This window comes from Phasianus colchicus, chromosome 1 (genome assembly GCF_987193195.1).
Source record: "Phasianus colchicus chromosome 1, bPhaCol1.hap1.1, whole genome shotgun sequence".
Lineage (NCBI taxonomy): Eukaryota > Metazoa > Chordata > Aves > Galliformes > Phasianidae > Phasianus > Phasianus colchicus.
In genome coordinates this window covers 126,674,784-126,689,632 of record NC_143436.1, presented here as the reverse complement: position 1 = coordinate 126,689,632, position 14,849 = coordinate 126,674,784, and the positions used below count along the sequence as shown (strand labels likewise).

At 47.4% G+C, this 14,849-nt stretch overlaps 1 protein-coding gene across 4 annotated transcripts in view; it reads left to right on the top strand.

Annotated features, from left to right (window-relative positions):
* Positions 1-4,800: 4,800 nt before the first annotated feature.
* The window catches only part of TBL1X (transducin beta like 1 X-linked), a 197,979-nt gene continuing 187,930 nt past the window's right edge, over positions 4,801-14,849 (top strand). For 3 of the 4 annotated variants that reach the window (XM_090125922.1, XM_031596119.2, XM_031596118.2), the window contains exon 1: positions 4,801-5,095. The gene's annotated coding sequence lies outside the window, so the exon portion shown is untranslated. Of the gene's footprint in view, positions 5,096-5,615; positions 5,803-14,849 lie in introns of those variants that run through there. The other variant, XM_090125917.1, reaches the window with a different exon arrangement.

The window sequence follows — 14,849 nt, the reverse complement described above, 5'->3', positions numbered from 1 at the left end:
GGAACACCTCTCCTACAAGGACAGGCTGAGAGAGCTGGGGCTGTTCAGCCTGAAGAAGAAAATGCTCTGAGGTAATCTGATAGCAGCCTTGGAAATGGTTTTAAGTTGAAGAAAGGAATATTTAGGTTGGATGTCAGGGGGAAATTCTTTTACCAAGGGAGTGGTGAGGTGCTGGAACAGGCTGCCCAGAGAGGCTGTAGATGCCCTGTCCCTAGGGGTGTTCAAGGCCAGATTGGATGGGGCCCTGGGCAGCCTGGCCTAGTATTAAATGGTGAGGTTGGTGGCCTTGCCTATGGCAGGGGGTTGGAGCTTCATGATCTTTGAGGCCCCTTCCAACCCGGGCCATTCTGTGATTCTGTAGTTCTGTAAAGGGGGCTGTAAGAAGGAAGGACAAAGACTCTTTAGCAAGGGTTTGCTGTGATAGGACAAGGGGAAATAGTTTCAAACTAAAAAAGGGGAGATTTGTACTGGATATAAGGAAGAAGTTTTTTACAGTGAGGGTGGTGAGGCACTGGCACAGATTGCTCAGAGAGGTGGTGGAAGCCCCATCCTTGGAGACACTCAAAGTCAGGCTGAATGGGGCTCTGAGCTCCTGATCAAGTTGTAGGTGTTCCTGTTCATTGCAGGGGTGTTGGACTAGATAGCCTTTAAGGGTCCATTCCAACTCAAACAATTCTATGATTCTATGATAAGTGAGCCAGAGCCACTCCTAATTTCAGAACTAATGTACCTTCAGAGTACCTGAACAGCCCAGGGAGATTATACAAGACTAACATCCCTCAAATTCACAAGACAGCTTCTGTGCAAGTTTGGCATCCCTGCAGGAGATCTGATCCTCATAATTCTTGAGGCTTTTCACTCTCTGCAGCCAGCTCCTGCTTAGAAGTTCTTTCTCTTCTAAAACCTCTCATAGGAAGGAGAAAGGCTTGAAACCACGAGCTGTCCCACACACCGTTCAAGTACAGCTGGGGCCATGCAACACTGTGCAGATGAGGGAGGGCAAGGGAAGAGATGATCACCCCTCTGTTCTCTATATCCTAGACTGGCAGGAGGCCAAAATGTCTCTAAAAGTAAATTAGAGCAACATAAAAAATATCTGTTCCATCTGGATATCCTAAGGGACCCATATAGCTAGCTCAGCCCATCATGTCAGCCCACTAAAATAGATCAGAGAAGCAGAGATTACATACATCAGAGTTTCTGATTTATTTTATCTTAAGTAATAACAATTACGCAGGTCCTACGTAGTAAACAATACATTCCATATAGTAAAGAAGAATGTTTCCCTAACTTATTTAGCAAATTTCACCTTGGAAGAATCACTGAATACATTCTTATCTTATATACAGAAGCAAAAATATCCTTGGCTTAACACTTACCTAATATACAATGTGCCTGAGCAGTGGAAGATGTGCATTGATCATATAACAGCACAGGCGAGAAACTATGAACAGTGTGTCCCAGTCTGAGACTTCAGCAGAATAATAGCATCAGAATTGCTGTCAGAATTGATTAGATTTCTATCAGATTAGATCTAATTCCTGTCCAAAGAATCTAAATCTTCACATCGCAAAAAGGTGGATGAAAAATATCACTGGAGAGTACAGGTGTCACGAGCCACATGAAACGAAGTATAGATAGAAAAGGGACAGGAAAAAAAGATTTTGCTCTCTCCACGAAAATAAGAAACAGGGTGGTTGTTTTGACTTCCAAAAGCTTTGTGACTAGGTCTCCCACTTTGCTTTTTCGTTTATTTTTTGCTTCAGATTGAAGAAACATGATGATTGTAGAATATCTTTTCTCATGTCCATGAGTCTCACAAATAAAGTTGTTCTTCTCAAAGTCTGATTGCACACGTGCTCATCAATTAAGCAAAAACTTTCAGTCTAGCCCAAAGAAAACTATGAAGTAATATGTGAAGAAAAAATATTAATGACAATGTCAATTCCTGACAATATCTGAGTCAATCAGAATTTCCATTTAAAATTGAAACTCTTGGTATTAACAAATGGTTGAACGAGAAACCTTTTGATGCTGTGGAGCACACAAGAGAGACTCTGTGAGAACATTTATCTGAAAAAACTACTGTAAAGATGCTCACAAAATAGGAATCAAGTCTTGTCTATGTGCTAAGTAATAATAACAGTAATAACAACGTGCTAAAAGTCTTTCCTTTCGCACCACAAATTATCTTGTGGGACAAACCATAACAGGAAAATTAAGCGTGCTACAATAGCAGTGTCTGATGCTGCATTTCAGTGCATAGAATACCTCCATATTTCAACATAAAAAATTACATGTTGCTGCTGTATACGCAGGCTGAAGCTCCAGTTCAGTTTTCACTATCACATAAAATGTTTTTACTACTAATTCTCTTTAAAACATCATTAGATCACATATTTTACAGTTCATAACAAGAGCAAATTATCTCTATTTCAGACATTTTTACAAAAAGAATGTTTTACCTACAGCCATATTAGCACAGAACCACTTACTTGTAAATGACTCATTCAGGGGAACTTTCATTTGTACAGTCAGAGGACAGAAAACCACAGTGTGGGGGAAAACATAGTAAGAAACAGTTAAAAAACATAATGCGTCCTGAGGAAGCAGAAGAAAAATAACAATGACTTTAATCTTTTAAAACGCAAAATATTTTGTCTTACAATCCCATTATCCCTGCAGTAGGCCAGCCACTAGCCCTTGACTGTGATTGCTTCGGGGTCAGGTTTCCATGTCGATGATGAGGTAAGGCACCACACCTCCAGCTCCCTGCATTAGGCACTGGGGGAGCGCAGCACTGCTGCCAGCTGCCCTCCCTGCACCGCCAGTTATGAAACAGAAGAAAAAAGACTCTTAAAGTCTGGGGGGGGTTCTTTTATAGCGGGTGGATTCAGGATCTTCTGTCGCACAAAGGCTGACATTTTCTGAACAGCCACAGCAGTGATTCACTCTTCTTTTACTGTAGCATCCCTTTATAGGGTTGTTTTTTTCATTGTAGTTGGAAAAAAAAACAAGTCTTTCTTCTCAGCTCTGCGCTGCTGCCCTTTGCCAAGCTTGAAAAACACAACTTCCTTGACAGATCTCACTTTACGATCTGGCTGTGCATTACATTTAGCCCCTTCCCTCCAGAGGCTGTCCTCAGGCTTCTAGGCCGCATAGGCAGCCAGGCTGCGGGTAGCTGTGCCCAGCCCTGCAATGCCCCACGCTCAGAGGCCACGCAGCCCTCGGCTCCCCAGGGTGACACCCCAGACTCACAGCTCAAGAGGCCGCGCAAGGTCAAGCCTGCAGGACTCTGGCCTGCAGCTGCAGCCACCCAATAGGCCTCAGTGAGAGCCTGGGTTGGCTTCCCCACAGCCGCTCTCCTGCTGCAAGTGGGGGAGCGGCATCAGGCTGCTGGTGCCGCTGCTCGTGGCCGCTGTGGGTGCTTTTGGCCTGAGGGAGTTAGAACAAAGCAAGCAGATGGGTCGCAGGAGCTGAAAGTTGGACACTGCATAGGCCTGGGGTGGTTTGTTTGTTTACTCTGTTGGGTAATAAAACCCTAGAAACCCAATACAGTTTTTGCTATTGAAAATCAAACAGTGGCTCATTGGGAATGAGAAAGAACATGCCTGCGTGAGCTCTGAGAGCGGCACGGAGCCACCCCGGCCCGCAGCAGCACCCAGCCGTGCCCAGGTGCGGCTCAGCACACAGCCCGGTGCCCGCAGCAACATCCCTGCTTCGCTGCCTCTGCCGACGCCAAATTTTTCCACAGAGGCGGCAACACAGCGGCCTCGGGGCCAATACCCCGGGAGCACATGCGGGGCCGGAGCCAGACTGAACCCACCGGCGAGGGAAGGTCAGCCGGGAACGGAACCCGCTCGTGCGGCCCTGGGTGCGGCCCTCGAGCTGCCTGCGGCCCCGCCAAGCCGATGGCGGGGGATGGGATGGGATGGGATGGGATGGGATGGGATGGGATGGGATGGGATGGGATGGGATGGGATGGGATGGGATGGGATGGGATGGGAAGGGATGGGATGGGAAGGGATGGGAAGGGATGGGATGGGATGGGAAGGGATGGGATGGGAAGGGATGGGATGGGATGGGATGGGATGGGATGGGATGGGATGGGATGGGATGGGATGGGATGGGAAGGGATGGGGGAGCGCAGCGCGAATTGAAGTGCGCAGCTACTCGGCGCCGGGCGGTAAAGCGGCGGCGGCGCGGCGATGATGTCAGCGTGTTATTTACTTTGCAGCGCAGGTGACCGAGCAGGACGAAGGGAGGCTCGCTTCGCCGAGCGCTGACCCGCCAGGCGGAAACAACGCCCGGCGGCGGCGGCGGCGGCGGCGGCTGCGGGGGGAGGGGCGGCCGCACGGCGCGGCGCGGCGGCCGCGTTGCATCATTCCGCGGGCACAGCGGGTGTGCGCCCGCAGCCGAGCGGCCCCGCGCCCGTTCCCGTGCACGCACGCACCCCGCACCCCGGCGCGCGTGTACACCTTCCCCTGGCTCGGGGCCGCGGCCCTCCGTCGGTGGCGGCGGCGGCTGGAGCGCCCGGGGCCGGGGCTCGCCCGGTCACGGCGGCGGGGAGCCGAAGGGGTGGGGGGAGGGGAGGCTTCCTCCGCGTGTGCGCGGCGTGGGAGCGGCGCTCCGCGTGGGAGCGCGGCGCGGGGGGTTCCCCCAGGGCGGCCGGCGGGCAGGGCGGCCCCGCACGCTGCCGGGGGCGGGGGCGCGGCCGCTCGCCCCCCCACCGGCCCTCCTCGCCCCGCCGCCCGCCCCCGTCCTTCCCGCCCGGCAGTGGCGGCGGCGGCGGGCTCCGGGCGCGGCCCGCTCCCCTCAGCGCCGCTCCCGCCGCCGCCGCGCGCCCGCGGCCGCCATTCCGCCCCAAAACTTTCCGCTCTCCCCTTCCCACTCTCCGGGACTTCCTTGTGTGCGCCGAGGGGGAGGAGGAGGCGTGCGCGGCGGCGGCGGCGCGGGGGGGTTCGCAGGCTGCTGGCGGGCTGGCCGGGACCCCGGCACCAGGAGTTGCACCATGCGCGGCAAGTGAGGGAAAGTCCGCCCCAGGCTTCTCCCGCCGCCCCCGGAGCGGAGCCGCGCCCGCAGCGCCCGCGCGCAGGTGAGTGTCCGGGCGGGGAGCGCCGCTGCGTTTCTGCCGGCTGCGTGCGGCCACGAGCGCCCTTCCAGCCCCGGGGCTCCGCCGCCAAGTTGTGGAAACCCGGCGCGTTCCTCTCCCTCTCTCTTTTTATTTGGTTAATGCTTTCGTTTTTACATACGCGTATAAATGTGTGCACGTTGGGATGTTTCGCGGCACGACGTACGAACCCCGGGCAGGGCGCGCGTGTGTGTGTGCGTGTGTGTGTGTGTGCCAGCTGCCCGCGCCCACCGCCGCCGTCCGCGGGCTCAGGGAGAGGGCAGAGAGCGGGGAGCCGCGGGGCAGCGCGGTGCGGGGCAGGGGGGAGGGGAGCCCATTCATCCCGCTCTGCGGCGCGGCCGACTTGGCTCCTCAGCGTGGGTAAACAAGCGGCCTCCCCCCGGGCGGGCAGCGCTCGGGGCAGGGCGCGGCGCTCCGGACCTGTTGCGCGCCCCGAGGCCGGCGGCGGGAGCGGGGCGGCACGGCGGGCGCCTCCCTCCTCGCCTCCTTCTTTCCCTGCGCCCGCGGGCGTCGTCCGGCCGCGCCTCGGGGTAACGCGGCGCCGGGCGGCGGGGTGTTGTAAAGGCTGGTGACCCCTGACCCGTTTTAACGCCGTGTCGGTGGATTGCCAGATGGACGCCCGCTATAGAAAGAGAGGGGGGAAAGCAACGAAGCCACACCCTAAAAGTTAGGTTGGTAGGTCGGTTTCTGGGAGCCGGTGCTCGGGAGCGAGCGCTGCCCCAACGCGTGTCCCGCTGCTCCCCGGAGGAGCCGAGCGGTGCTCTGCCCTCGACGTGCGGTGAGCGCCGGGGGGGAGGGGAGGAACCGGCCTCGCTGCGTTGCACTGTAAGGCGAACGGCCGGAGTGGTGCCGCCGGAGCTGAAGCACCCCAGTGAAAGGAGCGGCCCCGAGTGTGGAATCCGAGTTGTGAGAGCGGTGTTCGAGGCTGGTGGTGTGAAAATAAATAGCTTGTGCCGGGTGGAAATCTGACTGTAGGTTGCAGAAACGTGTGGATGAGGCACCTGGGGACACGGTTTAGTGGACGTGGTGTTGATGGGCGGGCGACTGGGCTGTGTGGGCTTTTAGAGGTCTTTTCCCAACCCGAATGTTTCTATATAGCTTGTCAGTGATAAACACGAGGTCTTCACTGGTGACAAATAGAGCCCTGCATCTCCCGTCCTTTGCCTGCTTCAGCGGTCTTCTAAGCGAGGCATGCACGCTGTGCACCATCACACACCTCGCTTGCCATGTGCTCGCATGTGCTGCACGAGGCCTCTTCCTCTCCTGCACTTACTGCACTGCTGGGTACAGAGACACCGGGCAGGTTTTGGAATAACCCCATGATTTCTGTGATTGCTGGAGGACGGGGCAATGTGTTTTATGTGTTTTGGTGGTGTTTGTCCTGATCTGATACTGTCTTTAACAATTAGTAGTCGCAGCATCTCAATGACAATAATGGTTTAAAAAAAAAAAAAAAAGAAAAGCACAGGGTGGGAAGGAAAAAAAGCACTGTGGGGGGATGATGCTGCTATGTGAACAATGCATTGAACCTTTATTGGGCTACGTGCAATAATGGTAAAACCAGTAGAGGTTTGAGCGGAATTGTTGTTTATCTCAGTTTAATACCTCTGGTGATCTAAGGAACAGCCAGGGTTGTTTTTTCTCTCCTTAAGATATGTTTTGGAACCAGAGGGATGTAAGGATTTTGCATGCTTGTGAACACTGGCAGCTACACAACTGTTGGAGTCTCATAGGACAAAAAAAGAAAAACCCTCTGCAAATAGTTTGTCATCTGAATGTATCCTCTGCCTTGTCTCTCTTGGTAACACCAGTGCCTGTTGTCTGTCATGCTGATATACAATAGTTATGTTCGCTGTTACATTCAGTGAATAAAGCTCCTTGTTCATCTTTTCAGTGGGTGGCAAGTATCCTCCACACTCTACAAGAGGAGTACCAGGAGAGTGAAAGTCAGTTAAAGTATTGATAGGGAAGGGATACGTGCCAGCACTTCTACTCTGCCACATTTCCCTATTGCGGTCCTCACCTTTATTCACAGATGGGCTTTTCCCATCCCCACGGCAGCAGGCCCAGAAGTAGACCTGTTGTCCGCTTCATGGAAGAACTTCCTCAGCTGAGGACCCACTGGTGGCAGCAGTTACTGAAGGCTTCCATCCCTAGCCTAGAGGGTATCGATGGGAACATGCTTGAGTGCAAGCGACATATTGTTTCACTGTTGTTTCTTGGTAGAAATATAAGTCAGCCGTAAGATGCACTTAAGATTTGGTGGTGCTCTGAACTGGTTTCAGCTCAGAGATTGGCTGGAGAACCTATCCCAGGGCTTTGTTGGCATGCTTTGGCACGTTCTTGCTATTTTCTGTTGACAGCTTTTAAAGTTCAGTGCTAGAATTCACGCTGTAGTTTGTTTTGAACTGACGTTGTTTATATTTTAGTAGTGCCAAGGGGCCCTCGTACAAATCAGGGCCGTTTGGGGAATATCCTAGATGACAGTTCTCATCCTGAAAAGGTTGTAATCGGAGTGAGGGAGACAGGAAACCAGGAAGGTGGACGGTGGAAAAAAGTGACTCAGGGGAACAGCAGCTGGTGGGAGTGCTGTGTGTACTGGACAGCAGCGTGACCTCGCCTGGTTGGGAGAGCAGAGTTGTTGTTAGCACCCGGAGGTGCCACCACTGGTGGATCAGGTTGCTCCGTGCAGCCAAGGTGCCGGCGTCCCTTGGCCTCTGCTGATGCAGGCCTTTTGATTCACAGTGTTATTGTAAGTTACGTACGCCAGCCTGCCTGTAAAACAAATAAGGTTTTGTAGCTCTTGAGGGCAGATTCTTTTTCATAATCTTCATTAGGAGGCAAGATGGAAGTAATTTTGTAAACTCTTTTTCAGCTGCTAAATTAAACCCCGTTCCCTCTTTCCCTCCTTGCTTTTGCCTATTTTTAGTTAGGAGGAAATAGCTGACCTCTTTACAACAAGAACCCAGACCCCCTGGGTGCCATTTATAGGTTCCTACCTAATGGCCTACTTGGACAAGTTGGTTGAATATTAAACAAAAACATTGGAACTACAGCTCTGTGTAGGAATAGCAGCCTTCCCGTAAATACAAAATCTATCATTTTAATGATGGCGTTACGAATGTCTAAAGGTGAAAAATTGATTTTAGGTTGGTTTTCTTTGGTAGACGTGAGAATATTTTATTCCTTCGTTTATTTGTTTATTTTTTGTGGCAGTCTGGTCATTTAATATCATGGAATTTCATTTGAGAACAACTGACGGTGAGTTGTTTTAAAAACACAAGAAGCCTCTGGAGTGCCTGAGAAGCTAACTGGTGTCAGATAAGAATATTCAGTTTCATAGGGAAAGGTCATCCTTTCTTACCAATTTTCGTCTTGTGTAGACATCCTAGACGGAGAATCATAAATTATAGCTACTAATATTTGGTAATTACATAGAAATATAATAAAATTGCTTCTACAAGCTTGACTGAAAGCAGACTGAACTGTGAGTATACGATTGTTTTTGAATGTTAAGGAGCACAGTCATCTTGCATTACTTTTCTTGGGCATATTTGTGTTTCATTGAAGTGGTATTGATGCCTTAAAATTATTGCACTGTAGCGAGGGGTGATGGATTTCTTTCTTTGTTGCTTTAGCAGAGAAGAGTGTGTGGCTGTACACGTAGTCTCTGCGTGGCCTCCATAATCCCCTGTTCAGGTCCCATCCACCAACCCTCTGATGGTATCTGGTTCTTAGTGTGCCTGCAGTAGAAGAGGCTTGGGGTTAGGCACATCTGGTGGCTCGACTCCTGTTTTTATCACTGTGTTGACTTTGTGCAATAATAGGGGCATCATAGTGTTTAACCCCATTTCTTGACCTTCTCTGTTTGTAGTACAGGCAATCAATACGTGTCTGCTTGTCCTCTATAAATTGGAGAGCATGTAGAAATTCATTAATTTATATGATGCTACAGTGGGATTTTTTGCTGGTAGTATTCATGCAGTATAAAGTCACGTCAGTGTTACCGTAGCATGAAGAAGCGATTATTTCAATAGTTTAGCTAAGCATGGTGCATAAATCCAGTTTGGCTCTTTGTTGCATCTTGCTCATTTGCTCCAAGAAGTCACACAGTGCACAGAGTACCTGAACAAATCCCTGCCTCTTGATGCTGAGGCGATAAGCCTGGTGGGTGCCTTTGAGCAGGAGAGGAGCTTCATAGTGCAGAGTGATTACATATACTTACTTATCATGACATTGCTTGGCCTAATTTGGTGCCAAGTTTTATTGACTGCCTTTGGAAGGTGAAACAGGGCTTTTAAGAAAGCAGCGTTCTCCACTAACGTGTAGTGGTTCCTCTGTGCATCTCTATGCTGCCATTGAAAACAGGGTTGCATTTACTGACCTAAATTTCATCCGGGCCCCTAATTCTCAGTTACATTTTTAACCTTCTACTGTTACGTAGTGAGTTTAGAATGTTTTATCATGTTGAAACCTTATTTTTTGTTAGGTGGAAAGATACGGTAACATCAGTTATTATTTTATTTTTTCCCTACTGAAACACAACCTTTTTATATCTACAGTAAATTATTGATATGGCAGAGAAGCACCTTTTTTTTTCCCCCCTCAGGCATTAAAAAGACTTGGAAAATACTCTTTGACGTTGTCTTTAAGAAAACAAAGAGGATTTTCTTCTGATGGATGGATTCCCTCTGTCATTCTGCAAGATAATACATTTGTTGTGCTCTTGTTTGAAGGCAGCAAACTGGTCATACGTACATCTCTGGCTTCTGGGGCACTGTGCTGTGTAGCTCTGTCTGCTCCTGGTGAGTCCTGTCCCACCAAACAGGGACTGCAGAACAATCTCTACAGATCAAGAGTAAAGCCAACTTCTTACAACTTGTATTTCTGAGCAGGAGGATCTTGTGTTAGAACAGCACTGGTGGGAGGATTCTGTTGCCTTGTTACGATTAAGATATATATGGTTGTTATTAGGCATTTTGTGTTTAAAGTGTCCGTGGATGTGTCTGTGCTGGTTTGCCTACAGCAAGATCAGTGGAAGGAAGTTCTTCCAAAAGAGCTGACCTTCGTAGTGCGTGGTTCATAAGTACACGAGACCTTTCTAAAATTGAGCCTAAATATGGAGCGTTTGCCAATCCATCCATGCTGGTTACTTACAATTAAGAATAACTATAACCATTCAGTTGTTTCGGTATTGTTCAGCAACTGCAAGTTTCTGGTTGTCTCTTCAGTCTAGTCACTGCTGGCAGGGCACGCGTGCGTCCAGAGATCCATTAGATTTAGGACTTTTGTTAGCATGCAGTCTCAGTTGGGAGTTAACCAGTAATCAGTTTCACACACACACATACACACAGTTAGACTTAAGATAGTTTAAAAAAAGAAAAAGAGCAGCTTTGGGGGGGGGGGGGGAGGAAATAGGAATCATTGTAAGGCTGAAGAAAGGTGCGATGTGCTCCCAAATCCTGAGTTAGGACATACTGTGGTTTCAGTGCCTGAGGTGGATGGATCCACTGAGATGAATGTGGGGCTGAGCTAGGCTGGCTGTTAGGCTGGGGGAGATGCAGAGTTGCAGCACCTTTGCCCGCATGCGTGCTGAGATGTCACTGAGTCAGGGATGGTCGCTGTGCCTGTGTGTCCCACTGAGCATGGGGAGGCTGCTTGGCTTAGAAGTAAAATACAAGCATCTCAAAAGAGATTGAGGCAAAATTACCCTTTTTCCTAGCACTTTTCCCAGATGGACTTGAGCTTTGCTGACAGGGTAGGACAGAGGATCCGAGCACAGACAGTGCTGTTGGTGTTGTGGGGATTAGTTTCCAAGGATATCTATCTGGGCTTTTTACGCTTACAAAACAAACTTAACTCTTCTTGTACCCGTTACGTGCATGTAGGAGTTAGACCTCTAGGAAAGCAATTTGGTTATAAAATTGATTGGAAACGCAGCAAATCTGATTTTTCAGGAGGTATTGGTAATGCTGCCAATTACGTGCGTGCAACTCCCTTCCATTTCGGATTGACTTTGTTGTTTTGTTGTTTTTTTACTTTTTGAATCGAGTGTTGTGTCTTTTTTTAAGCTTCTGTGGCTTTATGTAGTAAATACAGGCCTGGTTTCATTTTGCTTTTTAAAACTTAAAATGATGTGATGTGGAAGGCATGGATAAAAGACAGGCACGAAAATTATTCTAAGGAGGAGCATCGTCTTTCCTCTCCCAGTTCTCAGAAATGAAGGAGAAGAACAGGAGCAGGTGAATTTTTAATAACGCTGCGCGGTGTTTGCAGGACACAGACGTTGTCATTCTTTGTGAAGGATGGTGAAGGTTTCTTTAATTCCGTTTTGACTACCTTCTTTTTTTTTTTTTTTTTTTTTGCAGGTATTATAGCTCATCACGAATTTGTGAGACTCTGTTTTTGTATTGCAGAATAACCCCAAACTGTAGGCTCTGCTGCTTCTGCTTCTATCAATAAGTATCTTAAATAACCAGTTAATTTAAATGAGCCAATTAATTTGAAAGCGGTGCATGACAGTGTATCATAAAAATTCATCCAGCTTCATTCTCCCAGGATTTTATGTGCTCGGAAAAAAAAAAAAAGCATAAGGCAAGCTGAAAAGATGGCCCACGTACACTACTGGGGGGGGGGGGAGAGAAGAGTCTATCGTATACAGCTCAAATTTGCAGAAACATCCATGTAGCAGTTAATTTTTCTGAGAGACCACCATCGTGTCTTTACTCTGTGCTCTGGTGGTGCTGCATAGAGGTTAGGTAAAAAATAGAATGTAGTTTAGGCCGTGACAGGCAGTTTACAGGGAGGAGGAGGAAGAGTGGGAGGAGGTTACCATAAAAGCCAGGATTCACTGGTTTTCACTTTGCTGACTGTCAAGCAGCCAACAAAAATCTTTTAGGATTTTTTTTTTAACAGAATTTTTTCTTGCCTGAGATGGTAATGCCTTCAAAACACTTATTCCTGTGTGCTTCATCAGTGTTGTGATGGTAGTAGATACAGTATGTGGGCATCTTCTCATACGTCAGTGTTATTTTGTGATTACAGAGGGACTGTATGTGTGTCAGTGTGTGGTTGGGTAGGTATCTCTTCTAATGTTTTGTGTCTGTATGCATATGTGATCACTGCTGTATTCATTTTTTTTTTTTTTTCATTCAAATTTTGCTTAGTGTAAGCAATATATTCTTCGTGGTATCTGGTACGTTCCCAGCAGTGTGTATTTTGGGTTTAAAAAGAAAAACAACTTAGAAAGTGGGAAGTTTTCTGTTCTCTAATGTCAGCATGTTTAATGCCATTTTACGTTGCCAGCTTGGTGAATGATGGCTTTGTCCATCAGGTGTGTCATGCACAGAGTGTGTGTATGTACGTCTAATCTACAGGGAAATAAATTAATTTCTCATAATAAAAGATGTAGCGTGTCCTGTATTTTGTACATATTTAGAAAGCATGTGGGTAATTGCAGGGATTTAGCTACACACGCAGTTGTTCACTCTCATATCTTCATATTGCCGTGCGGTTATTTTTTTGTTCTTTAAGGTAAATTTGAATATATATCTATTAAAAGAAAAAATACGTTCCTCAGCATCTTTTTGAGACAATTGATAGGGCCCTCCTTTTTCCCAGCTGGATATATCTAGTCTAGAATGGAGTAACTTATTGGTCTGCCTCCCACCCTGCAGAACTGCAAAACTGACGGTTTTACGAATGACTTTTTGGAAGAATTTTAAAGATGAAAGCAACGTGTTAATTTACTTACGGTTAGGTTATTAAAAAGTGTGAATGTAAAGTTCTGTTTTCTGTAGCACAGTCCTACTTTCCATCAAAGTACAAATTAGGATAGCGAAGTACCAAAAAGAAATCATGGGAAAAAAGTTATTTTCTTCTTTTTGGTGTAGGGTTAGAATTAATGTTTGCTTTAGTTTGTTAATCTTCTGTTAATTTGAGAGTTATTTTCTTGGAAAGCGGAGTTGCATTTAGGGTATTAATTGCTTGGTTGGGTTTTTCCAACCTTTCTATACTAGCTTTAAATTTTTTTTTTTAATCTTTCTTTTTTCTACTGAAGAATATTGGAGTCTGTAGTGAAATTTGAGGGATCCCATTTTAGTGGATGTTTTTGATGTTCCATAGCTGTTTTGTTTTTTTTCTTCTTGTGAGTTCCACACCGTGTGGGTAATGCCAGCAGAGGCAAAGTTGGTTATACATTTGTGTTGTGAACAATCAACAGATCCAGTTAAAGATATGGCCTGAAACTGCACAAACTTACTTGGCACGTGCAGAAGACTTCTAGGATCATGCCTCCTATGATGACAGTGCAGATTCTTGGTGGGTTAGGTCAGTATTTTCCAGCCCTTTCTGAAGTCTAATGATGTGCGTGACTTTAGCTTTAGGACTGAAAGTCAGCAGTCCTGTAATTACGTATGTAAGAGAATGTGGTGTCCATTTCCTGTAGCCTATGTTAGCAGTTGTTTTTTTTTTTTTCTTTCTGTGTGTGTGTGGTAGAATTTCCATTATCTATTTTGAATGCCATTCTTATCTGAATTCTCACAGTGTTCTTTGAAGTGGCTGACAAACATGATGTCCAGATTTAGAGTCCAGTTTCTTTAAAATGTGCAGAAGCTGTGTTGGTTTCGTTTATATTTTTTATAGAACTAATATGTTGCAGTATGAAATGTAAGACTTAGTGATTAGAGATTGCAAATACATGTTTTAAAATGGGGCCGACTTAGGTTGGTGATTAGAGCCTGTGACTTTTTTCAGGGGAGTGCCTTTAGTTTTTCTGGCCAGCCCATGTTGGAAGGAGTAAGAAGCCCTGTAGCCACAGCCACCCATACAGCACCTGGCAAGCAATGGCAGGATGCTCTTGTTGTCATTGTCCATCTGTGTGCTGTGTAATCTCAAGACTCTTCTGCCAGCTGTGGCCTGCATCCAAAAAGCTCAACGTGCTGAGTCCAGCACCTGGTGCTTGTCTTTTGCAGAAAGGTTACCAGCATCCTGTCCTCTGAGAAGACCACATGCAGCCTTCCCACCTGGCAAGGGAGAACCTCATGCCCTTTTACATCTGCTCGGAGTCTGAAGCTGTGCTTCCTCCGTTCCCTTTTGAGTCTCAGCAGTCTAGCTCTCCTTCCTTTGCATGGAGTACCATCTCCTAGCCAACAAGTTGATGCAACCGAAGCAAAGCCTTCTTGAGTCTTGCCTCTGGTTTGCTGGGCACCCACCAAGCTCAGTTTGAAGGCAGAGGCCTGAAAGCACACGGCGCAGTGCTTCGTGTTAGATGCTCATCATAGAAATAAACATCAAGGTTTCGCTGCTCCTAAAAGTTAGCAAAGAAAGAACAAGAAAGAAACAAAAATCCATCTAGAATGTGTGTGCCTTTGTGTTGGTGGTGTGGTGTATGTGTTTTTTTTTTAACTTGCTGGTTTTCACTGGGGTAGTTCTGCGCGTGTCAACAATGAGTAAGAAAAATAAGGCAGAAAGAGCGTTAAGTTTGCTCTCATTTTAAAAACAAGTTTTCCGCTTTAACTCTTTTTCATCTGATGGCGTGGGCATTTTATAAATAGTTCCCATTCCGTAAGTAGCTATTTTATATACGTGTACGATTGCACTGTCGGTGTTGTCTTAATCGTTCCTTTTGTCTTTGGAAATACATACAGTTACTTCTCTGGTGTCTCAATCAGATCCAACATCTTGCCAGCCTATTTAACGCTCTAACGTATGAGAAAAA